The sequence below is a fragment of the Callorhinus ursinus genome, unplaced genomic scaffold (genome assembly GCF_003265705.2).
Source record: "Callorhinus ursinus isolate GAN/ISIS: 27379988/994484 unplaced genomic scaffold, GSC_fseal_2.0 scaffold24, whole genome shotgun sequence".
NCBI classification, from domain to species: Eukaryota; Metazoa; Chordata; class Mammalia; order Carnivora; family Otariidae; genus Callorhinus; species Callorhinus ursinus.
The window spans coordinates 23,777,141-23,801,898 of record NW_027397086.1 but is presented as its reverse complement, the minus strand read 5'-3'; the positions used below and the strand labels follow the sequence as shown (position 1 = coordinate 23,801,898).

Sequence of the window (24,758 nt, the reverse complement as noted above, 5' to 3'; positions counted from 1 at the left end):
AGGTCTCTTTGACAGCAACAAAAACAAGAGTGGACAGGATGTTTTCATATATGTTGTGCCACTTAAGGCCCACACTGCCACTCCCTAGTTCCTGTCCCCATGCCTGGCCTATAGAGTCATCAAAAGAGTTATTGAATTAATGAATGAGCTGTGTTGCTGGGAAAGCAAAGAATGCCTTATTTGGAGGGAGATCAGGCCCTAATTTCTGTTTCTTAAGGTAAATTTTAATTTTTTTAAGTTTTCATAAATAATAGTTACTCTAGAACCTATTACTGATTTTAAACTATTAATTCATTTATAATAGTGTAATTCATTCCGTATGAAAGACTGTACTATAAATATGAACCTGATACTCCTCAGTGAATTATTGTTTAAATCAGAGGTAAAATTATCCCAAAGCACCAAGAAAAATAACAATTAAAAGTGAAAAATTAATATTATCTATTATCTCTGGTGCTTCCACAATGATCCAAATTTTTAGCTTTGGGTATCCACTGAAATAGCTAGATGACTATTTTATAATATTTCAATACCTCTTCTAGACTTGCATCGAACAGTAGATACAACTTTCAGCCTAGATGATGTCATATTATCGTTTGGTGCATTTTGGTAGCACTTTATATTTGTAAAGTGCATAACAATCATATTCATTAGTGTTTCTGCAAAGCCCTCCTGTGAGGTAGCAGTAGCTCAGCATTACTGAAGCCAAGCATAAAATAAGTGTGCACTTATCGGGAAGATGCTGATAGGATCCAAATGAAATGTCAATGAAAACTAATGCACAATATTCAAAACAGTCCAGTTTCTTTGGATACATCTCGGCAAAACTATCAAAATCTCTTTCTATATCGTTCGAATTTCCAACCCCAGGAATGAATACTAATTTCGAAGGAATTATTATATTAGATCTTACTTTAAATGTTAGGGTTCATATTACCATTTAAAACTCAAGTACACAGAAGCCTAAGTTTATAAAGGCGGTGTTTATGGTATTTCACATGTGATAACTCATTTGCACTCTTAGCCAGAGCAATTTTCTAGCAGTCCGATTAAGGTAAAAATTAAATTCTCTTGTGGCAGAAAATCTGAATTATTCAATTAAATGGATTTGGAGTGGCCTCAAATTGCCTGAAATTTACCATCTTAAAGATCAAATTTGACTTAATTAGTCCAAACCTTCCACCTCTCATCACCTATATTCAGAGCAGTACACTCCAAGAACCCGTTGTGTTGGAGGAAAAAGCTCCAGTCCATAAAGGACTAAAAGAAAGGGCAAACACAAATAACTGAAGTGAAAGTCTTAGTGTCATTTAGGGATCGTATTTGCACAAAAACCTGACCACAAAGGCTTAATCCCAAGTACAGCTTCTTCCTCTTGTATAAGTGGAAGCCTCAGAAGGGGTACTTGGGATTGTATGGAGGCTCCCTGATGCCATCGAGTACTCAGGGTCCCCCTGTCTTTTTGCTTCAACAGACTCCATGTGTGGCCTCAGTCCCATAGTTCAAGGTGGGGACTCTACTTCCAGCCTCTCAGAGTTTCATACCAAAACAAGAAGAAGGAGGAGGAGAAAAAGGAGGAGGAGAAAGGGACAGCACAGATATCAAGAGAACAAGACTTCAGGATTGCCAGCAGACTCCCCCATAGATTTCCATGTAGCCTCACTGGCCAGAGTCCCCCACTGTGACCCCACCCCATCCCCCATTGGCTGCATGGGAGATAGAGAGTATAGTAATGTGTTTTTTTCTAAAACTGGGCATATTCCAAACAAAACTGACATTTTGGTAATAATAATAATAATAATAAAAGAATGAATGGATATGAGTTAGAAACTAGCAATGTTCATCATACCCATTGTTTTCAGTGTGAATTATAGAGACACGTGAATATATGGTACAGAGAAAGAACATGCCGATCAGTGACAAAAACAATTGGAGGAAGAAGAGCTGGTGCTAGAAAGGTTCTGTGGAGGTTCCCGACCCCTTCGTGCAGCCCCTCAGGGTTGTCAGAAGATGTCGAGGTGAAACCACATCTGAAAAGTGCCTTGTATAATTGTGATGAAAGTGGTAAACTTCACGTAGAGTGTATTTTAAATCCCCCAAGTGTGCACAAGGAGCCATATTCAAGGGTGTTCATTCCAGAATTATTTGTAACAGCCAAAATTTGGAAAAAAACTGTCCATCAACAAAAGAATAGATTAATTTGGAGTTATTCATATAGTGTGGAATACTTTACAACAGCCAAAGTAAGCAAAACTTAACAAAGGTAGGTTGTAGGTACTAAGGTGTTTCTTATATTACTCGTTTTGTTTTTCTGTGTGATTGAAATAGTTCATAATTTTATAAATTAGCAAAATAAAACAAAACTTGGGCAGTGTTTATTATCAATATTTGGTCCATAAACCACCTGTATCAAAATCACTGAAGCTATATATTAAAATGCAGACCCCAAAAACTCCAGCCTGGGCCCAGCCGACTACATTTCAAACAAGACCACCAGGAGATTCCTAAAGGAGCACTGACACAGGGTTTAGGAAGGGGAAACAGTTAAGCAGAAAAGAGAAACTGAGTAGACCTCTGGGCTGGAGAAATGAGTCCTGCAGAGCGTAGAGGGGGCTGAAACGATCGTCCATCTCAGAGTCTGGGCAGGAGAGGAGTTGCGTGGTGAGCAGGACCTATTAGGATTAAACTGTAAGAAACAGAGAACCCAAATATCAGTGTCCTAAACAAGCAAGGCTGGCATTTCCTGCTCATATGGAAGAAGTCTGGACTTAGTCATTATGGGGGCAGGTGTCAGGGGCATGCCAAGCCAACCTCATGGCATAAGGTGACCGTTGCACTTTGGCCACCATAACTATATTGCCACCAACAGGAAAGAAGAAAGGCAAGGGAAAGCTTATCTTCTCCCTTTAAAGATACTTCCCCAAAGTAGTACACACCACTTCTGCTCACATCCTGAATGTCGTCCCCTGGCCGTACATAGCCAGAAGGTACTAGGCCATGTTGCCTTTATTCCAGGTGGCCAGGTACCCAGCTAAAGATGGAGAGGAGAGGCCCTATCACCACCACAGAGAAAGGGGTAGAAAAGACATAGGGGTCTCTGTCATAGAGGGCCAGGGGTTACAAGCCTAAAGCCCCTCTGCAAAGACCCAGGAAGCTGCTGCGAAGACAGCAGGCTCAGAGCCATCCTGGTCGGGTGATTTCTGGGGTGGCACGTAAGCCAGATTTCTGCTTTTCAAAGTGTCATCCCTAGGCCAGGAGCATCAACTTTACCTGATAGCCTGTTAGAAATGCAAACTCAGGCTGCACCCAGTCCTACTGAATCAGAATCTGCCTTTTAACATGATTCCCGGCACTGGGCTATAAGATCTCAAAGAAGGAAAAGGTGAGAGCCTGGGGAAGCTGGCAGCACACGACAGGGACGAGGGTGCCCAAGGTAAAGTGATCGTTGGGCTCCTGTGAGCCGGCGAGCCCCCTATGCAAGTACACGGGGAGACAAGCCAGACTTGACTCGGGTCCGAGTAGAAGATAGTGCCAACAAAGGAGAACGAGGAAGAGGAGAAGGGATGCTTGAGAAACGTGGAAAGAATGTGGCCTTGAAAACACACTTTAAGACATTAGTGAAATGCAGACTCAACCACCCTGCGTTGTAGACCAGGCAGCACGTCATCCTCACAACACCCCTGAGTGGTAAGAAGTCCGATTCCCACTGGAGATGATGAGCTGAGGTTCAGAAAGGTCAACTGGCCAAGGTCACACAGCTGGATGTCATCACAGTTTATGAGAATACTTTTTCGAGATTTGGCCAGTTTACAGAGCACTATTATAATGCATTATCTAGTTTAATCCTCACAATTACTCTGTGAAGTAAATAGAAAGTGGCTGTTATTTTAATTTTCCAACTAAGGAATTCCAGGACTTTTGAGTATTCATCCAATCTTTTTTTTTTTTTTTTCGGTTTCTGTTCCTGATCTCTAACACATTATGACAATGAAGAAGGGATGAGGTTCACTGGACCTGAATTTAATTGTGTGAGAGTCTGGCCCTGTGACAGGCATATGGGAGACCCTCTAATGTGACTGATACAGTTATTATTATAACTACAACACTTGGTTTCGCTCAACTGGAAAGTAGTATCACAAACGTAGCTTATTGAAGCAAGGACCAGAGAAGCCAGATATGGAGGGAAAAACTGAAGATTTTGTGTCCGCAATAAGGGATGGAAATCTAAATAATGCTGCAGAGCACACACTTTGGAGCCAGACAAGCTGAGTCAGTCCCCTTGCCAGCCTGGCTATTTATTAAAATGGTGCTATTGAGCAAATCACTTAATATCCCCTGGCTTCCACTTCCTCGTGAAAATAAGACTGAAAAAATAAGTTTGTGTTAATTATTGTTATTGGGTAATAGTATGAGGATTAAATGAGATAAACTATATAAGATGATAAGCCCAATGCTCAAAAGACAACAAATGTTCAATAATTATAGCTATTATTAAATCTGGCTATGGATGGAAGACAGGAGTGAGGTGGATATTGAGGCAGTAGTAGGAGCCGTGCTCACCAAAATAAAGAATAAAGTAACTATATTAGCTGCTTTGAGTGTTTGTCAGTTTATACACTTTGTTTATGTCAACTTTAAATTTAAAAAAAAAATTATTCTCCTCAGGCGCACAGACTTTACATACTGATTACAATTAATTTGTCTTCTGATGATGATGCTTTCATGACTGATGCTTCCGAGTTGTGTATTTTTAAATTCCTGTATATCTCACAAATGTATTTGCTAACTCTGAATATAGCAATGTATACAATGCAAATAGTTATAGGCTTTTACCTTAAATGTCCATGAAGTGAAAGGAAGTCAAGGGAAAACGCTAATGAACTCATTGTCTCATTTATGAGAAACTTTGGCACAACTTCTTAAGGTGACAGATGTTCTGCTTCCTAGAACCTTTTTGTTCCACCCCCAAAATCTATATTTTCCTTTAGTATATTGATTTCTTGTTATAGAGCGGGAATGGCTATTAAATATCTTTATTTGGGAGCTGAGGGGTGCCAAGATGTGAGGGGGAAATGCATCATGACTTAACGGAGAGCTGAAGGGATGAGTGGAGGACTCAGGAGAAGGCAGTCTGTAGCTGGGAAATTATTTACCATTTGACTGAAGGACAGAGAGACTCGCCAGAGGAAGAAAAGGGGGAGCTAATGAAAAAAGCATCCAATCACAGGTAAACCCTTTGATGGATGAGGAAGATACTTTAGTAGATGAGAAAGCACTTTCCCCAGTGGCCAGCTGGCTCACCTCATCTCTCTTTTGGCTTGTAGCACGGTGGAAAGATTCAGGGTAACAAATTCTGGAACATATGACAGTGGTCCAGCTGATGCATACAAATAACAAACAGAAGTGTTCTTTTCTGTTTTGACGATGGGCTACTGCTTTCTCTTTTGGGATGAGGATGGACCTTCACTACTAAAACACACTTGGAAATTGAGTTGACTGATTATGAACAATGTCCCAAATGCCACTTTTCTTAGCAATACAAATAACATTTCTGTAGTATATATAATTTAGAGTTTCAAAGCACGCTCACCTGTGCCATCTCATTTTATCTTATAAATAACACTGTGAAATAAGTGTCATGATTTTCATTTTTATACTTGAGAAAACTGAGGTTTAAAGAAGTAATTAATAGGAGAGGGGCACCTGGGTGGCTCAGTTGGTTAAGCGTCTGCCTTTGGCTCAGGTCATGATCCCAGGGTCCTGGGATCGAGCCCCACATAGGGCTCCCTGCTCAGCAGGGAGTCTGCCTCTCCTTCTCTATCTGCCTCTCCACCAGCTTTCACTCTCTCTCTCTAAAATAAATAAATAAAATCCTTTTTTAAAAAGTAAGTAAAGAAGTAATGAACAGGAGAATCCATACCAGGGTCTGTCTGACCATGCTACCTTTCTTCGGCTCCTCCAATCAATGTCAACCTATGGCCACAAGTTCCCACAAAGGGATTTTTGGGGGCAATCTCTGCCAAGCATACCCTTGGTTTTAATAATGTTTTTCCCTCCAGGACAATTCTATGGTCCCTGACATTTCTTAAAGGCCTAAAGACCCCACCTGAGGTCTCTTGGGGGACCTGGAATGATGATGTGGGCTAGGAGTGGGCAGGGCAGTGCGGTGCCCCTAGCAACTAAGCTACAGCTTCCCTGGGCTTCAGAGGACCCTGTATCCTTGGTGTCTCACTGTTGCTCTGCAGCTCACACCTGCAGCACCCTCTCGTATGTCCTCTTAGAGCCCGTAAGTTGCCCTCCAGCCATCTTAGGTATTCCATTCCTCAAAGTCGCTCTTACTTCTCTATCGTTCAGCGCATCTCAACCAGCAGGAAAGCAATCACTTACTGCAAAGTGCTATCTCCTTGAGAGAATTTCCCATAATGGGAAACAGCCAGGGGACAGGGGTCTTCCTTAATCACACCAAACCTGTTCTTTCATCCGTGGGCAGAAAGCCTTCAGACTCGAAGCAACATCTCTGCTTCTTCTTCCTCTAATAACTTCCTGGTCTGGCAGAAGCTTTTCTATCATCAGTGGTCAACGAGCTTACAATCGTGCCTACGCATGGAAGAATGGGAGCACCCTTGCCTCAGCTTGACAGTGCAGAGTGATCTCCATTACAGTTGGATAGATGGTAATAGTTGCAAGCTAGTATACAGATTTGCCTGTATCTGCATCCAGGCAGATGGTGTGGTACTTGCTAGCTGTGGTACCCGGGGCAAATTACTTACTTTCTCTGTGACTCAGTGTAGGCATCTTTAAATAGGGTAACTGGTACATACAGAATGGTAATGAGAATTGAAACTGCAATATATTTAAAGGGCTTAGAACAGTTCCTAGTGCACAGAAAAGCAATATGAGGATTAGATAAATTGAATTTTAAAAATTACCTACTTTTAAAAGTATCTGCTCTGTACTAGGTTCTTTACATCTAAAATTCAGATGTCATCTGGAGTTATACGGACCCTTCAGATGCAGATAATGAGTGGCTTAGATCTCCCTTTCCATGGATTAGAGAAAACCTTAGTAACCTTCCCAAGAGTTCTTTGAATTCCCAAGGTTCCTTACATTTCTTGATTAGCTCAGGCTCTAAACACCAGCTTCTTCAGAATTATTCTGTTTGGGATTGTTTTGTTGTTCTGCAATAAATTGTGTGACTGTGTCCCACAGATGTTTAACTCAAATTAACATCCCCAAAACCTATCAAGGCATTCATGTGTGTAGCAACCTTTACTGAACCTTTGGGGGAAAGACAGGATTTACATTACAACAACCCAGTCAATTTTAAATTCAGTATCAGTCATCCCTGTTCTTTATAAGGTCTTTGACCATGTCCACATGTTTGGACTGGGCCTCCTGCCAGGTTCCTTAATCCTGCTCTCTCTTCCTTTTTCCCTACTATCACTCCTCCTCAAGCTTTCCCTCCCAGATTGCCTCAGACTCCAAATTCCTCTTGTTTCATTATGCAGACAAACCCACTGGGCTCTCTCCAGCCCACAACTTTTTTTAAAACCTGGCTAAACTTCTGCCATACAAAGCCCTTGCTGAAGATGTGACATTATCCTTTTTGAGGACTTCATTAAATTATTGGTCAAAGATTAAACTCATCCTGGCTCTGAGTTCATATGAGGATAGGAAACAGGGTGAAGATGGTTAGTAAATGCGCATTTCTCCATTAGCCCTCACATCAATACTGCAAGGTACATCTGACTCTCTCTATTTTATAACTGGGAAAACTGAGACTCAGAGCAGTTAAGGAAATGTACCCACGGTCATGTAGCTGGGAAGGGATGAGCAGAGTCAAGACCACGTAGGTCTGACTTGGAATCCTTTGCTGTTTTCACACCACACTGCCTCATATGTTGTGTTGGCCTTGGGAATCTAAAGGGTTCCAAGGTGATGGCAGAGATCAGAGGAGCCAAATGCAGCTCCTCCCTGGACCCTTCATCTTGGACAGGATATTCCTGGCTGCCATCTTGGTAAGGGTCCATGATATGATGCCCAGACCTGAGCCCAGGCTTCCAGGTGGGATCTGACCAGCACACAGGAGAGCAGGACCCTCCACTTCATTTTTTACCCTGGATTTCTAGTGGTACAACCTGAGGTCCCTTTGGCTCCTTGAACCTACATTTCATTGCTGATTCATTCTGAGTTTTGAGCCAACAGAAACACCTAAAACAAAGTTCTTCCTTGAGCTCTGGAGTTAGTCCTGGGGTGAATCCTTGTTTTACCACTTCCTGTGAGAACTTGGACAATTCACTTCTTTTTTAGGCCCCAGTTTCCTCAATTGCTCTAAAAGAGACAATAATATCATTTACCTTATGAAGTTGTTAGAAGAATTAAAAGAACTAATGCATGCAAAGGGCTAACCCAGTACCTGGAATACTGTAAAGTTCAATAAATATTAGTGTGATAATAACAATAATAATTATAAATGCCCACCCACTCTCCCACCTCCAGAAAATCTGATCTCTGCATTGCTCCATCTCCCCCATCTCCAAGCAAGCCTGTATACATGAGCATGTGCACATTATTGGAAGGCACCCTCCTAAAGAAGGCCTGGCCTTAGAAACCCTGGATTCAATTTAATCATATGCTAGCTGTGTCTCCAGATGTTCAATCTCTCTTAGCTACAGTTTCTTCCTGTGCAAAATGGAAACCATAATTTTGTACTCACTTAACTCACATATTCATCATAAAGATTACATAAAATAGAAATGTAAAGAAGCTCAGCATTCATTGATACCTTATTTCCAGTCCACTCATAAAGTATGTCAGTAGATTTTTTTAAACTAAGTGCAGGATTTTATACTAATCTCCAAACATACAGACTCATTTAGGATTTATCAGATTAACATCACTCTTTTCTAAGATTTTATTTATTTATTTATTTATTGAGAGGGATTGGGGGCAGAAGGAGAGAAAGAATCTCAAGCAGACTCACACTGAGCATGGAGCCCAACTTGGTGCACAATCCCACAACCCTGAGATCATGACCCCAGTGGAGATCAAGAGTTGGACACCCAACTGACTGAGCCACCCAGGTGCCCCCAGATTAACATCATTCTAAGTGATTTCTCTATATTCAGCCTTCACATTTTTTCCTCACATGATACATTTATTCTCATGAGTTTTAAAAATCTATTCGTATCAAAATGAAAGCATTGGAACCCTATCCCCACTAGTCACCAATTTTCTTTTATTATTTAGAACAAATCTGCGCCAACTGGCTGACTGATATACTGTGCTGGGGGCAATGGCAGAGTCAAAGAAATATAATTTGGGGTGGGTGCCCTCAAGTTTACTAGTCTATTGGGGAAAAACCTTCATACTTAACCTTAAATGTTAATGTCTTGAAACAGTAACAAAACCTTTCAAAGAAACCTAGAAAACCTCAAAATGTCCCATCATGAACAATCTTGTAACTTTGATGGTAATTCTCTTTAACAGTCTTCCCTCCTGGCTGTGTATGAAATGGAGGAGACCTGACATTGTGAAACTGAAAATCTTAGGATTCGTCACCTAACTTTAATGCTGAAGGGCCTGGGGGATCATCTAGACTAACCCCTTCATCTAACAGAAGGTGCAGTGATCCTGCAGAGAGCAAAGGACTTAATCCGTCTCACTCCAATCGGCGGCAGAACCTGGGCGAACTGAGGCCGGCCTTGACTCGTTTGGGGTTGTTAACGGTACGAATCAAAGTGGGAAGAGAGTGGGACAGGCCACAGGCAGAAGACGTACATTTTGCACACATCTGGTTCTTATTCCTCCTCCTAGACCATGTTCCCCCCCCCCATGGGTGGAACGTCAGGAGAGGGAGGACCCCTGGAGAAGAGATAACAAGGACCCCTGAAAAGCGTCCCTGGGGGGTGTGTGGTTAGGCCCTGACACCCCCGCCGTCCCGCTGAAAGCGTCTGGACGAGTGTGGTTTCTGAGCGCGCGGAGGCCCTTCCCTCCCCCAGCGCCGCTGCGCTCGCCCCGCCCCGTGCCCGGCAGTAACCCCGAGGCGCCCTGCAGCCTCGGCGATCTTCAATGTAGCCATTTGGAAAGGGAAAAAAAAAAATAGAGAATGTGCTCCTTTTCTCTTCAAACCTGGTAGTTAGGTCGGGGCCCCTCCTTTGCAGAAATAAGAACTTGTAACTTTGCGCCCACGTGGCTTTTCCGTGAGCGTGTGCTCCCTTCGGAAGCCCGGGGCTCCTTTCCTAACCGCCTTCTGAGGGAAGAGGATGTGGGGAGGTGGCATCGCTGAATAGGGGCCAGCTGTGGGAGAAGGGGGTGAAGTCAACCGATGGGGAAACGGGGAACGAGGAGTAACGGGGGGTCCGGGACGTAGGGATGTGTGGGGGTGACGGCTCAGAGGGCCATGGTCGCCCCGCCAGACCTGAGATTGTGTCCAGCCAGACCCAGAAATTAGGGCATATCCGCAAGGCCCACACCCTTTATTTCAGAGGGTAACGGAAACCACTAAGAAAATAAGCGCTCTGGACGCCCTGCCGGAGCCGGGAGCGAGCTAGGCGCAGGCGCACACGGCTCAGCGTCTGGCTCAGCGTCTGCCCTCGAGTTACCCTGCGCTGCTGGCCGGGCGAACTAGGTGAAAGGTAACTAGCAGGCGCTGCTCCGGGCGACAGCCGAAGCGCGCGTGCGCGGCGGGGCGGGTGCGGGCCCCGCGGCTTGCTCCGACTTCCCCAAGTTTCTCCAAGTCTGCACATCAGCGAGCTGTGGGAGTGGCGCGCCAAGGAAGGGGCAGTGCAGGAGGCGCTGGGGTGGGGTGTAGGGGCAGGCTTGGAAAATTCTTGTCACTCGGCCCTCCCTGGGAGGTCCCGGGATGATGCGGGGAGAGAACCACTTACTGGGCGCCATTTGTGTGCCCGACTAGGTGCTGGGCGTGTCACTGCCTTAATTCTGGCAACCCTCTGAAGGAGGCTATATGGCCTCACATTTACGAAAGAGAAAGGCGAGGCGCTGCGATTTCATGTAACTTGCCCAAGGTCATTCAGTCTATAAAGGGCAGTTTCCACAAATGGTCCCAGATTCGAGATTTTTTTCTTTTGTTTGTTTGGTTTGCCCTAGTGCTAACAACGGACATGTAACAGTGCATTTTACAAGGCACCTCTTAGACATTACTCGTCCATCTTTACCTGAAAGCTACGAGGTAGGTAATATTACTGTCTCTCCTTGTGGATGGACAAACTGAGACTCAATAAAGTTGTTCTAAGTTCACACAGAGACTAGCAGAGTTGAGATTTTATGCCTCGTTTTGGCGGGATCAAGAAAGATCAGGTTCCTCCACCTCCTATCCCACAGACCTACGGAGAGTATGAGAGCTTCGAGCTCCAGAGGAGGAGTGGCCCAGGCCATGCGGAAGACAAAGATGTTCTCATCACTGGAGGTTTCCTTTGATTGCAGGTTTCCAGTACACAATTACAAAGTGACCACTCCTTGGAGATACTTGGGTTGTTAGCTCATTGAGGGCAGGGACAGAGTGCACTGCTCATGGTTTGTTAAACTTGTTTGTTGGTGAGTTTATAACTAAATGAACACATATTCAACCTCAGACTACCCCAGAGGGAAGCCGCAATTATGTCTGGCACTGGTTGAAGTGATTACTTTCTTGTGACTTTTCCCCGGTGAGGGCTCTTGCATTCATTCAGCAAACATTCTTAGCACCCACTCTGCTGTGCACTGAACTGGAAAACAAGATGGGAGCTTTGAAAGGCAGGAAGGCCTTGCTTCTCCTGAAAACTCCATTCTGAGTCCTAGACATCTGGGAGTTTGCCCACCTCCATGTATGTGGAAGCCACAGGGTTTCCTGTGAGGGCAAGAAATGCACCACTCAGGCAGGGGCATGGGACCAAATCACACCCCTCCCTCCCTCCCTGCCAGCCTAGCCGGTCCCGACCTGTTCCTCAGAATCACAAAACAAAAGCAGCTCTGCTCCTCTCCTGAGGAGGCCTTGGAAACAGGCAACTACCAAAAGGGAAATGCAAGGGAAGCAGAAAAAGCTGCAGAGCAGCCAATCAGCCCCCTCCCACCCCTCATCTCTTTCCAAGAATCCCTTCTTCCCTTGAGTGTCCAGTCAGGGAATTGGAATGTCACTGCCTGTGCCCCAAGTCTGTGCTGCTGCTCAGGCTGATAAAGACAAAGGCTGCAATTGGACTGTCTTTGCCCGAATGTAACCCTCCCTGCCTTGTGGCCTCCCTGAGGTGACCAGGGGAGATCACATGCTGCCCAAAACTATCAAGATGCTTCTGCAAGCTGCCTGCCTGGTGGTGTTGGCAGAAAGAAAGCTGCTTGGGGACTAACACTATCAATCTATTGAGAGTTCCCATGCTGACACACTGGGCGCTTTGCTACACACTTTTACTTGAGTTCCCATAACCCTATGCAGTAAGTGGTGCAATCCTCATTTTGTAAACGATAAAACTTAGGCTCCTGAAGGGGTGATTTCCCCACATCACACACCAAGTAAAAGGACTGACTGAAACTCAACTCTCACTGCTCTATGCATTTAGAACACAGCACCCCAATGGGGCAGGTACTTGGAGCTGGTTGGGAATACTGTCCCTAGGATACTTACCTTCTTCCCTAATTACTCCAGAGATATTTCAGTAAAAATGTAGAACAAGTGAAATTCCATGCCTTATACGAAGTTAAATAATAAGTGACTTCATAAAGGAATGAATGCATGGATGGATGAAGGGAGAGAATGAGATGTGATTAAAGTGCCTGGAATTGTGGTCGGCACAGAGTAGACCCTCAATAAATATTTCCTTAATGAATCCGTAAAAGAGAAAGAAGAAATCAAAATATAAAGAATGGAAGAATTTCAGTGTGAGGTGCAGATATTTTAGGAAAACAATTTCCCAACCTGAAGCTCACAGATAAAGTTTATAGTCCTGTTGGAATTTGAAACGCTCCTTTTTGGAATTATCGCTGAAAAGTTTACTGGCCCCAGAAGGTTATCAGTAGATACACAAAAAGTGGATGCTGTTAAGCCCTGGTCCACAATCCCCTTCCTATTGAATTACCTCCTATGGTGCTTCTTGGGTGTGATTTGTGCTGCTGGTTTTTATCAGTTGGAAAGGCCTTTCATTCCATTCACTAAGTGTTAGTACATACTCTTTATGAAGCACTACGTAGGTTACAAAGTGCATAAGATATGGTCCTTGCTCCCAAGTGAGGAAAACATGAGATTTGGAGTCAAACGTCCTCAGTTTGAGTCCCTGCTCTGGTCAGGGTGTGTACTTCCACACATTATTTAACCTCAGCCATGTTCAGTTTTCCCATATGTAAAAAGGGGTATAAAACTACCTCACAGATAGCAAGAAAATTTAATAATATATTAAAAAGGAGGGATTAATAAAAGGTAAATGCTATTAATTTAGCTTTATTCAGAGAGAACATGGGGAATGTTGTGCCAGGCACCAAACCTAGCTCTCTTTAGGGAAGGGGAACCGAAACCTTGAGACCTAAGAAGGATTTTGGACTGGAGACTGGCCAGGCAGCACGGAGCATGGAGGAGCAGAGCCTTACTGACCAGGAACAGTGTAGGAACTAGGTAAGTGCCTCTTAGGACTTGGGCCTTAGCTTTGGGCCACATTTCTACTGAGATATGGATATGTCACTTGAATCTGGTGGCTGCAGGAAGAAGGAGCATCTCAGAGGAGCTGAATCCCACGAGAACTCTATATAACTGTGCTCAGCGTGCCCCTTCCCTGCTCAGGTCAGCCTGAATTCATAGCAGCTAGCATTTGTTGAGTCTCTGCTGGATGCGAGACCCTAAGAATTCAGAGCAGGCCTGAAACAAATATAAAATTTGTAAACACAGAATGACCTGAAGGTTTAAGAGAGCAGAAACCTAGCCCACTGGGAACTGAAAAATTCCCGAAGAGGTAGCCTTTGGCTGAGATGTGAAGGATGGGGCCGATTTTGCCTAGGGTAGGAAAACACAAAATGGGTTTATACCCTTTGACAAACAAGTAAACAAAAACAAGTAGAATGCCACTTTAGCCATACTAAATGCTTTCTTTGGTTTACTCACAGAATTTAGAGGGAAAGGAAGAAAGCATGAGGAAATGCATGTTGGCCATCTTGGAAGCCAAGGGAATAGGTAAGGCTTTATGGCTTTGACCTGTTTACCAGCTCTGTGGCCTCGGCTCGTCCCCTTCTCTCTGTGCCTGTGGCTCTGTCTGTGAAATAAGAACTCTCATACCTAACGGACAGCATTGTTGTAGGGATTGGAAGAGATGGTGAAGGTCAAGTATCCACTACCATGCATACCAAGAACGTGATAAACTCTGGAGAAATGGCAACTTTTTTCTCCTTCCCCACCAGATGGAAGGTCAGGGCTGAACTCCTTTATTGGCATTTAGCCACACAGCCTCTTTTAAAACAATAGGCCCAAGAAACACTTCCAGACATCCTCCTAGACTCAGAAATGTCTGCTTTCTCTTTATCTACAGAAAAACTTGTGCAAATGTCCACCCCTCGGGAACACAGCAACTGTGTTAATTAAGCATAACCCTATTCTGTCTGAAGATTATAATTACCCTTCTCTGTAGATGTCCTGCCTTGAGGATTCCTCTGCTCCAGGGCTAACCTGTCAGAGCCCAGCCTCCTTCAGGTGGAGATGCAGAAGGGCTGGGATCTCAGAATCTGTCCACAGAGGACAAACTCCTGTCCCCCTGGAAGATTGTTGTAAATAATTAGTGTGCATCCTGTTTCTTTCCCTAGCCTCATGGTAGATCCAAGGACAACGATACAGAGGAAAGCCATGTCTCTGAGGAATTTCCTGAATAATCCAAAATGCTCAAGTGTCAAGGAATTTCCCCACACAGCATCCAAGTCTAACCCATTCTTCATTTTGTCCCACTTCACACTTGAATACACTGTAGTGGGTACACAGAAAATTTTAATTCCCAGTTGTTGTTGTTGTTGTTTTTCTTTCCCAGAGTTAAGTCACTGGAAAAAACTGTCAAGGCTATAAAAAAGAAACAAGAGGTTTAAATTCTACCTAAACTCATCTCAGTAGCTTAATGTTCCTTTGGGGGAACCAGCAGCGTCATTTCAGGAGCTTAGAAGGAGAGCCAAGTGACTGGGATTCTAACCTGTGTCTACCTCTAAGCCGACAGGCAGCCTCAGCTAAGTCATGCCCCTTCTCCGAGTCTCCCTTTCCATACCTGTAAACTTAAAGGTTTGTGCTAGTCAACTTTTAGGTTCCTTTCCAATTATCAGTCACCTCTGAAATGTATTTGGAGTTTTGCTCCAATAAAATCTTAAAAAAAATACATTTTATCCTAAAATATCATTTGTAATGGCTATTTAGTTTTCCACTGTATAAATATACTATAATTTTTTTTAAATCAGCTTCCTATTGATGGCCGTTAAGATTGTTTCCTATATTTTGCTATTGTGTAATGCTGCTAGATAGCTGTGAGTCTATTGTTTCCTTAGAATAGATTTCTAGATGTGGATTTATTGGTCAAAGAAAAGGGACATTTTTATTTATTTATTTATTTATTTTTAGATTTTATTTATTTATTTGACAGAGAGAGACACAGTGAGAGAGGAAACACAAGCAGGGGGAGTGGGAGAGGGAGAAGCAGGCTTCCCGCAGAGCAAGGAGCCCGATGTGGAGCTTGATCCCAGGACCCTGGGATCATGACCTGAGCCGTTAACGACTGAGCCACCCAGGCGCCCGAAAAGGGACATTTTTAAACTTATAATAATGAAATATTAAATTGTCCTCCTCAAAGTTTGTATCCATTTACAGTCCCCCCAGCAGTATATATGAGTATTAATGAGCCCTCACCAGCACTGAGAACAATGGACCCTTGGCATTCTTGGGTTTATCATTGTCAAATTTCCAGTCCTCGGGAGCTTCCCAAAAGGTTCCTGACAGATAGTAATTGGTAACTGGTTGAGACAGAACTGGGAAAGTGTCAGGATTGGCTGAGGAGGTCACTTAGCATTCAGTAAGTCTAGCTCAGGGCCCAGAGTCTGCAGTCACTATAGCAGCTCTTGCAGCAGGGCCCTGCTGACTTCATCCTGCAGTGTGGCCCCTTCTGACTACTGTGCCATCCATCAGCACATTACTGGGCAGCAGAGGTCACTGGCATCCATCGTCATCCCTGAATTTCTGCACATTCAGGTAAGCTCATGGTTTGCTTTGTTTCAATAATGACGTCATAATATAGTTTCAAGTTTATTTCTATGGCAGAATTTATTTATTTACTTATTTATTTTTTGAGGGGGGGGGAGGGGCAGAGGGAGAGGGAGAATCTTAAGCAGGCTCCACACCCAGTGCAGAGCCCAACACGGGGCTCTATCTCACAACCCTGAGATCATGACCTGAGCCAAAATTGAGAGTCAGACACTTAACTGACTGAGCCACCCAGGTGCCCCTATGGCAGAATTTATTTTAAAACTACTATCAGTTACTTTAGTCTAATAAGTATAGACTTTATTAAGGGTCTTACAGGGTTACTTAAATTTCTCAGTTATTCTTTAATGCATTTTCTAGAGGAGGTTATAAGCTATACTGATATTGATAATTTGGTATCCAAATTGTGGAGATATTCCTTACAGATGTCAAGGGGTTTCCAAATGAAATGGAATTTATTTATTTATTTATTTATTTATTTATTTATTTTTAAGATTTTATTTATTCATTTGAGAGAGAGAGAAAGATGCAGAGAGAGCACAAGCAGGGGGAGAGGGAGAGGGAGAAGCAGACACCCTGCTGAGCTGGGAGCCGGACATGGGGCTCGATCCCTGGACCTGGAGATTATGACCTGAGCCAAAGGCAGATGCTCAACCATCTGAGCCACTCAGGCGCCCTTAAATGGAATTTAAATATTCAATTGCTTTCAGTGTACACAGAACCCAGGACAGTAAGTACTTCTAATGTCCCCATCCTATGTCTGTTTCACACCACATGATCTGGATGAATTTGTGACCTTTATGAACAAGCTTCTAATTAGCCTGATAAATGCACAGTCCCACAGTCTGGAAGTTCCAGGTTCCAGTGCCAAGTCTGGCCCTGAGTGGCTGGGAGTCCTCAGGCATCTCACTTCTCTGGGTTTCAAGTTCCTCCCCTTTAAAGGATAAGTTTATTCTCAAATAGCAATTACCAACCTGATATCCTAGAACCTCACTGGAATCTTGAAAAGTAGTAATGAGTATGCACAAGGTAAAATACTTCCAATATTTTATTAGAAACTTAATATTATATAGATTTAGGTTTGACAGGATAACAAAGGGGGCCCTTTTCTTTGTTTGGGCTGTGATGATGCAGGAATCCTCACAACTCTTTGAGGAATGTACTATTGTTATGAATTTACAGATAAAGAAACTGAGGCACAGAGAGTTAAACAATTTGCTCAAGGTTGCACAGCTAGTGTTGGAAGGAAGATCAAACCCAGGTAATCTGATTCCAGAATCAGTAACAACACTGCTTAATGCTAATTCTAATTATGTCATACTAATTAGGAGTTCTGATTGGCAGCAGTATTCTTTAATGAAAAAAAGAAAATTAAATAATATTAATTAATAATTAAATACAGTTTGGTATGTGAAAATTTTCCAGAACCTCAAGTATTCAGAAAAAAAGCACTTGATGCTTGAAAAGAATGGAAATGTTTGACCAGCACTGAATTAGATAATACCCAAGATCCCTTCTGGTTCTAATGTCTCTGACACTGAGGAGGAAATATGGACGTTAAAGAAAAACAACTCCATAAAACATCACTCAGACTGGAGCATTTATATTCCAGGAGTAATCAAAACACTATTTCTTTGTTAAATGGTGCAGACAAGTTTAATTTTAAAAACCAGCAATCAAATGAGAGTCAGTGGACTTGACTATTAAGAAATCTTAAAGTCAAAAGCAAAAGGGCCTTAGAACTGCAATTTCATGGTTGATTTTTACCACATTAGTATTATGCTGGAGAATAATCACATAATAGAGTTCTTACATAGTGCTTATCAAAACATCTGACCTGTTTCATAAACATTCTCTTCATTCCCCACAGCAATTCTGCAAGTTTGGCGATCAGGATAAATACAGTCAACTTAGATTACTTAATAGCAAGAAAGGGGGAAAAAAAAAAGGAGAGCCAAGGCAGGGTCTGTCTTCTACCTCTTTCTCAGCCATTTCTAGCATAGAGCTGGCACAGGATGGAAGCTCAGTCAACATTTGTCCAATGGCTGAAAAATTCACTAAGGGGCTACTAGACCCTGACAAAATCTCTCTTCAGCTGCCCTGTATCCATAACATAAGTTTAATATAATGTAATGCCAACCAATGCAATTAATCTTAAATAGCTGTATGTAGTGCAGTGTAATTGCTGCTGAGGTCAACAACTTTTTTAAAAACTCTGTGACCGGGCGCCTGGGTGGCTCAGTTGGTTAAGCGACTGCCTTTGGCTCAGGTCGTGATCCTGGAGTCCCGGGATCGAGTCCTGCATCAGGCTCCCTGCTCAGCAGGGAGTCTGCTTCTCCCTCTGACCCTCCCCCCTCTCATGTACTCTCTCTATCTCATTCTCTCTCTCAAATAAATAAATAAATAAAATATTAAAAAAAAAAAAAACTCTGTGACCATGGAATATTACTCAGCCATCAGAAGGGATGAATACCCACCATTTGCATCAACACGGATGGAACTGGAGGGGATAATGCTGAGTGAAATAAGTCAAGCAGGGAAAGACAATTATCATATGGTTTCACTCATATGTGGAACATAAGGAACAGTGCGGAGGACCACAGGGGAAGGGAGGGACAAGTGAATGGGAAGAAATCAGAGAGGGAGATAAACCATGACAGACTCTGGACTCTAGGAACCAAACTGAGGGTTACAGAAGGGAGGGGGGGTAGGGGAATGGGGTAACTGGGTGATGGGGATTAAAAAAATTTTTTTCAAAGGTTTTGTAAAAATAAATAAATAAATAAGTAAAAATAAAAACTCTGTGACCTTAGGAACTATAATCCTATCATTATATTCCAAGTTTACTTTATCTTCTCATCAGTTCTAATCCTTGCCTTGCTCAAAGTTTGTATTGTATTTTGCACATGTATAATGAGTCAGGTTCTTATCGTGACATTCTTGATAAAATAGAGAAGCCTGGGCACCTGGGTGGCTCAGTTGGTTAAGCGACTGCCTTTGGCTCAGGTCATGATCCTGGAGTCCCTGGATCGAGTCCCGCATCAGGCTCCCTGCTCGGTGGGGAGTCTGCTTCTCCCTCTGACCCTCTTCCCTTTTATGCTCTCTATCCCTCATTCTCTCTCTCTCAAATAAATAAATAAAATCTTTAAAAATAAAAAAAAATAGAGAAGCCTGATTTGAAGTTAAGTTGTGAATTAACATTTTTTATTCAGAGGTAGGTAAATGACTTCTGGTGACCCTGACTGATTTTAACATTGGGAGCAACCCCACCCTCCAGTTCATTGCGCAATGGGGAAGTGGTTTGTGGAGCAGGCCTACACAAAAGAGGCAAAAACTGTATTGTACATTAAATGTGTGATTCATATCCCTTGCTCCTTGCTCAAGAAGAACTGTATCTTAAACAAGTGATGGAATGCATGGGCCAGACACTGTTGCGGTTTCAGAGGTGAATAAGATGCAGTTCCAGCAATCATATGACTGGGGGCTGCACGAGGAGGCTGGAGGGTAATCCAAAAAGAAAAAAAAAATGCTCACAAATAACTATGATTCAAGGCAGAATGTGATGAGAGCACTCAATTCCCATTGAGAGAAAAATTATTTCTAGTTAGAGGATCAAAAGATTTCATAAGAGATATGTCAATAGAACTGGAATTCCCCATTCTATAAGCATCTTTTGAGCTCCGCTGTTCCTGAGACTCTGTGCCTGGCACTGGGGATTCAGAGATAAAACCAGCACATTTGTGCTCATGGAAAAGCTTTCAGTCTAGCCAGGAAAGAGAAACTTATGAAAAGTCTCAACCCACCCTGACACAAGTTCTAGGAAAAAGAAGAAAAAGCCACTGGAGCACAGAGGACTAAGCAACTGGTTCTGCCTGGGGATTATGTCACCAAAAAAGGGGTAAATTAAGAGTTTGTAAGAGAACCAACATATGACCCACAGAGTGAGGCAGGTGCTTTGCCCGAGGCCTCACACACATCCGTGTCCTTGATTCTCACAATAACCCCTGAGGCACTTACTGTTTTCCACACTTCATGGATGGAAAAACTACAGCTCAGAGTTTCAATAAATTGAAAGTTGCCTAAAGTCATACAATGGGTAAGCAAAGAAGCCATGAGAACTGAACTCTGGGCTCTGATGGCTATCTCCAACTGCCCGGAAGAAAAGGGAAGAAAGCGAGAAGTACAAAGGAATTTGTTTTAATAGCTTGACCACAGGCCAGGAAGCAGGACAGCCAAGATCTTCTTGGGAAAATAACACAGGGCAGCTTTTCCAGAGTGTAGGCTGCCTAATAATTCAGAATATAGCTGTATCAGAATATAGAAAGCCTTCCTTGAGTTAGATGTTTGACTGTTTCCAACATGTGCTATGAAAAGGAGCTAAGAGCACTAACACAGAAAAAGGGAACAGGAAGTGATGGGGAAGATGAAGGTGGCTTTTTTAGATGTAGTGATAAACAAGACCTCCCTCTGAAGAGGTCAGTGAGCATTTAAAGTAATTAAGCTGTATTATTCCCAGTGTGGTAGGAAGCCAGAACATTTTGAAGCTATAGATAAGAAATTTTATTCTTTTGCATGTTGCTGTCCAGTTTTCCCAACACCATTTGTTGAAAAGACTGTCTTTTTCCCATTGGATATTCTTTCCTGCTTTATCAAAGATTAATTGACCATACAGTTATCAGATCATTTCTGGGTTTTCTATTCTGTCCCATTGATCTTTGTGTCTATTTTTGTGCCAGTACCATACTATTTTCATGACTACAGCTTTGCAATATAACTTGAAGTCTGGAATTCTGATCCCTCCAGCTTTGCTTTTCTTCTTCAAGGTTGCTTTGGTTATTTGGGACCTTTTGTGGTTCCATACAAATTTTAGGATTGTTTATTCTAGCTCTGTGAACAATGCTGTTGGTATTTTGATAGGAATAACAATGAATGTGTAGATGACTTTGGGTAGTATAGACATTTTAACAATATTTGTTCTTCTGATCCATGAGTATGGAATGTCTTTCCATTTCTTTGTGTTGTCTTTAATTTCTTTCATCAGTGTTTTATAGTTTTCAGAGTACAGGTGTTTCATCACCTCTTTGGTTAGGTTTATTCCTAGGTATCTTATGGTTTTTGGTGCAATTGTAAATGGGATTGATTCCTTGATTTATCCTTCTGATGCTTCATTATTGGTGTATAGAAATGCAACAGATTTCTGTATGTTGATTTTGTATCCTGCAGCTTTACTGAATTTGTGTATAAGTTCTAGCAATTTTTTGATGGAGTCTTTTGGGTGTTCTATGTAGTGTATCATGTCATCTGCAAATAGTGGAAGTTTTACTTCTTCCTTGCTGATTTGGATGCCTTTTATTTCTTTTTGTTGTCTGACTGCTAAGGCTAGGACTTCCGGTACGATGTTGAATAAAATTGGTGAGAGTGGACATCCCTGTTTTGTGAAAAGCTCTCAGTTTTTCCCCATTGAGAATGATATTAGCTGTGGTTTTTCATATATGGACTTTATCATGTTGAGGTATAACCCTAGTTTGTTGAGGGTTTTTATCATGAATGGATCTTGTACTTTGTCAAAAGATTTTCCTGCATCTATTGAAGGGATCATATGGCTCTTATATCTTTTATTAATGTGGTGTATCACGTTGATTGATTTGCAACATGGAAAAGAGTGAAACTGGACCACTTTCTTCCACCATACACAAAAATAAATTCAAAATGGATTAAAGACCAGGCTGCCTGAGTGGCTCAGTCAGTTAAGTGCCCAACTCTTGATTTCAGCTCAGGTCTTGATCTCAGGGTCATGAGTTCAAGCCCCATGTTGGGCTCCACGCTGAGTGTGGAGCCTACTTAAAAAACAAAAAATGGGATTGCTTCTGTCTGTTGTTTAGGTATGGCGCCGGCGACGAAGCTGAGAGGCGGCAGGAATCCCGGCGGGGGTCTCGCTCTGTGCTGACCGCGAGCCAGGTCAGAATGGGCTATGGAGGAGCCCGGCTCGTTGGTCACGGGAGACCGCGCCCGTGGTCAGAGCTGGTGCTTGCGGCGGGTAGGGATGAACGCCGAGTGGCTGCTGCTGGAGGACGGAAACGAGGTGACTATAGGGCGAGGATTTGGTGTCACATACCAACTGGTATCAAAAATCTGCCCTCTGATGATTTCCCGAAACCACTGTGTTTTGAAGCAGAATGTTGAGGGCCAGTGGACAATTATGGACAAGAAGAGTCTGAATGGTGTTTGGCTGAACAGAGAACATCTAGAACCTTTAAAGTTCTATTCTATCCATAAGGGAGACCACATCCAGCTCAGGGTACCTGTGGAGAATAAGGAGAATGCAGAGTATGAATATGAAGTTACTGAAGAAGACCAGGAGAGGATGTATCCTTGTCTTGCCCTAAAGAATGACCAGATGACAGGAAAAAATAGGGGATTGAGAACTAAAAGGAAATTTAGTTTGGATGAATTGGAGGGTTCTGGAGCTGAAGGCCCCTCAAATTTGAAATCCAAAATAAGTAAAGTGTCTTGTGAACCTGGTCAACCAGTGAAGTCTCATGGGAAATGTGAAGTGGCCAGTCAACCCTCCGAATATCTGGATCCTAAGTTGACTTCCCTTGAGCCGAGGGAGAAGGCCACAAAGGCTCATGTTCACCCTGGCTCCACAAAAGTCATAGAGCTTCATCCTAAGAAGCAGAAAGCCTCAAACCCTTCAGCATCTCAAAGCAGCTTAGAGCTGTTCAAGGTGACCATGTCCAGGATTCTGAAGCTGAAAATACAAATGCAGGAAAACCAGGTAGCTGTCTTGAAGGTGAAAAAGCAGACCCAAAAAGGGAACTCAAAGAGAATTATGAAAATGGAGCAGGAGCTGCAGGACCTACAGTCCCAGCTGTGTGCAGAGCAGGCCCAGCAGCAGGCCAGAGTGGAGCAGCTAGAGAAGACTTTCCAGGAAGAGGAACTGCATCTCCAGGGTTTGGAGAAGGAGCAAGGAGAAGAGGACCTGAAGCAACAGTTGGCCCAGGCTCTGCAGGAGCATCGGGCTCTAATGGAAGAACTAAATCGGAGCAAGAAGGACTTTGAAGCAATCATTCAAGCCAAGAACAAAGAATTGGAACAGACCAAGGCTGTCACCTTGAACTGTGCCCACAGTTTCTGCTCCTACTGTATCAATGAGTGGATGAAGCGGAAGGTAGAATGCCCCATTTGTCAGAAGCACATCAAGTCCAAAACTCACTCCCTGGTTCTGGACAATTGCATTAATAAGATGGTAGATAATCTGAGCTCAGAAGTGAAAGAACGACGAATTGTCCTCATTAGGGAACAAAAAGCAAAGAGACTGTCCTGACGACCATGCTCCAGGGGCATTTGAGGGACTGCCAGGCAGTGGAAGCTTGGGAGGGTCTGGAGGATTATCTGTGGACAGGTCTTGGGCCTCTCTGAGATGGCACTCAGGACGGAGCCCCGTGGGACAGAGACTGAGAGCAAGTCCTCCGCACGACCGATGTTGGCTGGCTGTGCTGCCACCATGAGGGCTGCTTCCGGGGACTTGAGAGACTCTGCTTCCCTGTGTGGTGAATGGGTTATGTATTTCTGTTCTGATTTTTAACTTGATTGTTTCTGTTAGCGTTTTGGTACCTCAGAAGCCCCTCAGCTGACATTTGTTTTGGACAGGTTGGGGTACCCCTACGGCTGCCCCTAAAAGCTAAGGCAGCCTCTCTTGGAGAGGATGGTCTACCTCTTTGTGAAAACAAGATGTCATTTCCTGGAAATAAAATGTAAAGCCTAAAAAAAAAAAAAAATGGATTAAAGACCTAAATGTGAGACAGGAAACCATGAAAATCCTAAAGGGGAACACAGGCAGTAACCTCTTTGACATCAGCCATAGCAACCTCTTACTAGGTATATCTCCTGAGGCAAGGAAAACAAAGCAAAAATAAATTACTGGGACTTCCTCAAAATAAAAAAAAAAAAAACTTCTGCACAGTGAAGGAAACAATCAATAAAACTAAAAGGCAACCCACAGAAAGGGAGAAGGTATTTGCAAATGACATACCTGATAAAGGATCAGTATGAAAAATATATAAATAACTGATACAACTCAACACCCAAAAAATGAATAATCCAGTTAAAATGGGCAGAAAACATGAATGAACATTTTTCCAAAGACATACAGATGGCCAGGAGATACATGAAAAGATGTTCAACATCACTGATCATCAGGGAGATACAAGTCAAAACTACAATGAGATATCACCTCACACTTGTCAGAATGGCTAAAATCAACAACATAAGAACCAATAGGTGTTGGTGAGGATGTGGAGAAAGGGGAACCTTCTTGCACTACTGGTGGGAATGAAACTGGTACAGCCACTCTGGAAAATAGTATGGAGTTAAAAAGTTAAAAATAGAAAAAAAAATAGAACTACCTTACAATCCAGCAATTGCACTACTAGGTATTTACCCAAAGAATACAAAAATACTAATTCAAAGGGATATATGCACCCCGGTATTTATAGCAACATTATCCACAATAGCCAAATTATGGAAACAGCCCAATGTCCAACAACCAAGGAAC

General features: G+C 42.9%; 1 long non-coding RNA gene and 1 pseudogene across 3 annotated transcripts; both read left to right on the top strand.

The window, feature by feature from the left end:
- The first annotated feature begins 9,589 nt into the window (after positions 1-9,589).
- On the top strand, positions 9,590-15,267 carry LOC141369967 (uncharacterized). Of its 3 annotated transcripts, XR_012373574.1 has the most exons (6): positions 10,053-10,134; positions 10,488-10,637; positions 11,110-11,191; positions 13,484-13,597; positions 14,083-14,149; positions 14,773-15,267. It is a non-coding gene; the product is annotated as an uncharacterized lncRNA (long non-coding RNA). The 3 variants fall into 3 exon arrangements; XR_012373575.1 differs by lacking the exons at positions 10,053-10,134; positions 10,488-10,637 and adding an exon at positions 9,590-9,728; XR_012373573.1 differs by lacking the exon at positions 10,053-10,134 and having other exon boundaries at positions 10,322-10,637.
- Positions 15,268-22,137: 6,870 nt separating this feature from the next.
- Positions 22,138-23,975, top strand: LOC112836587 (E3 ubiquitin-protein ligase RNF8 pseudogene; annotated as a pseudogene).
- Positions 23,976-24,758: the final 783 nt, after the last annotated feature.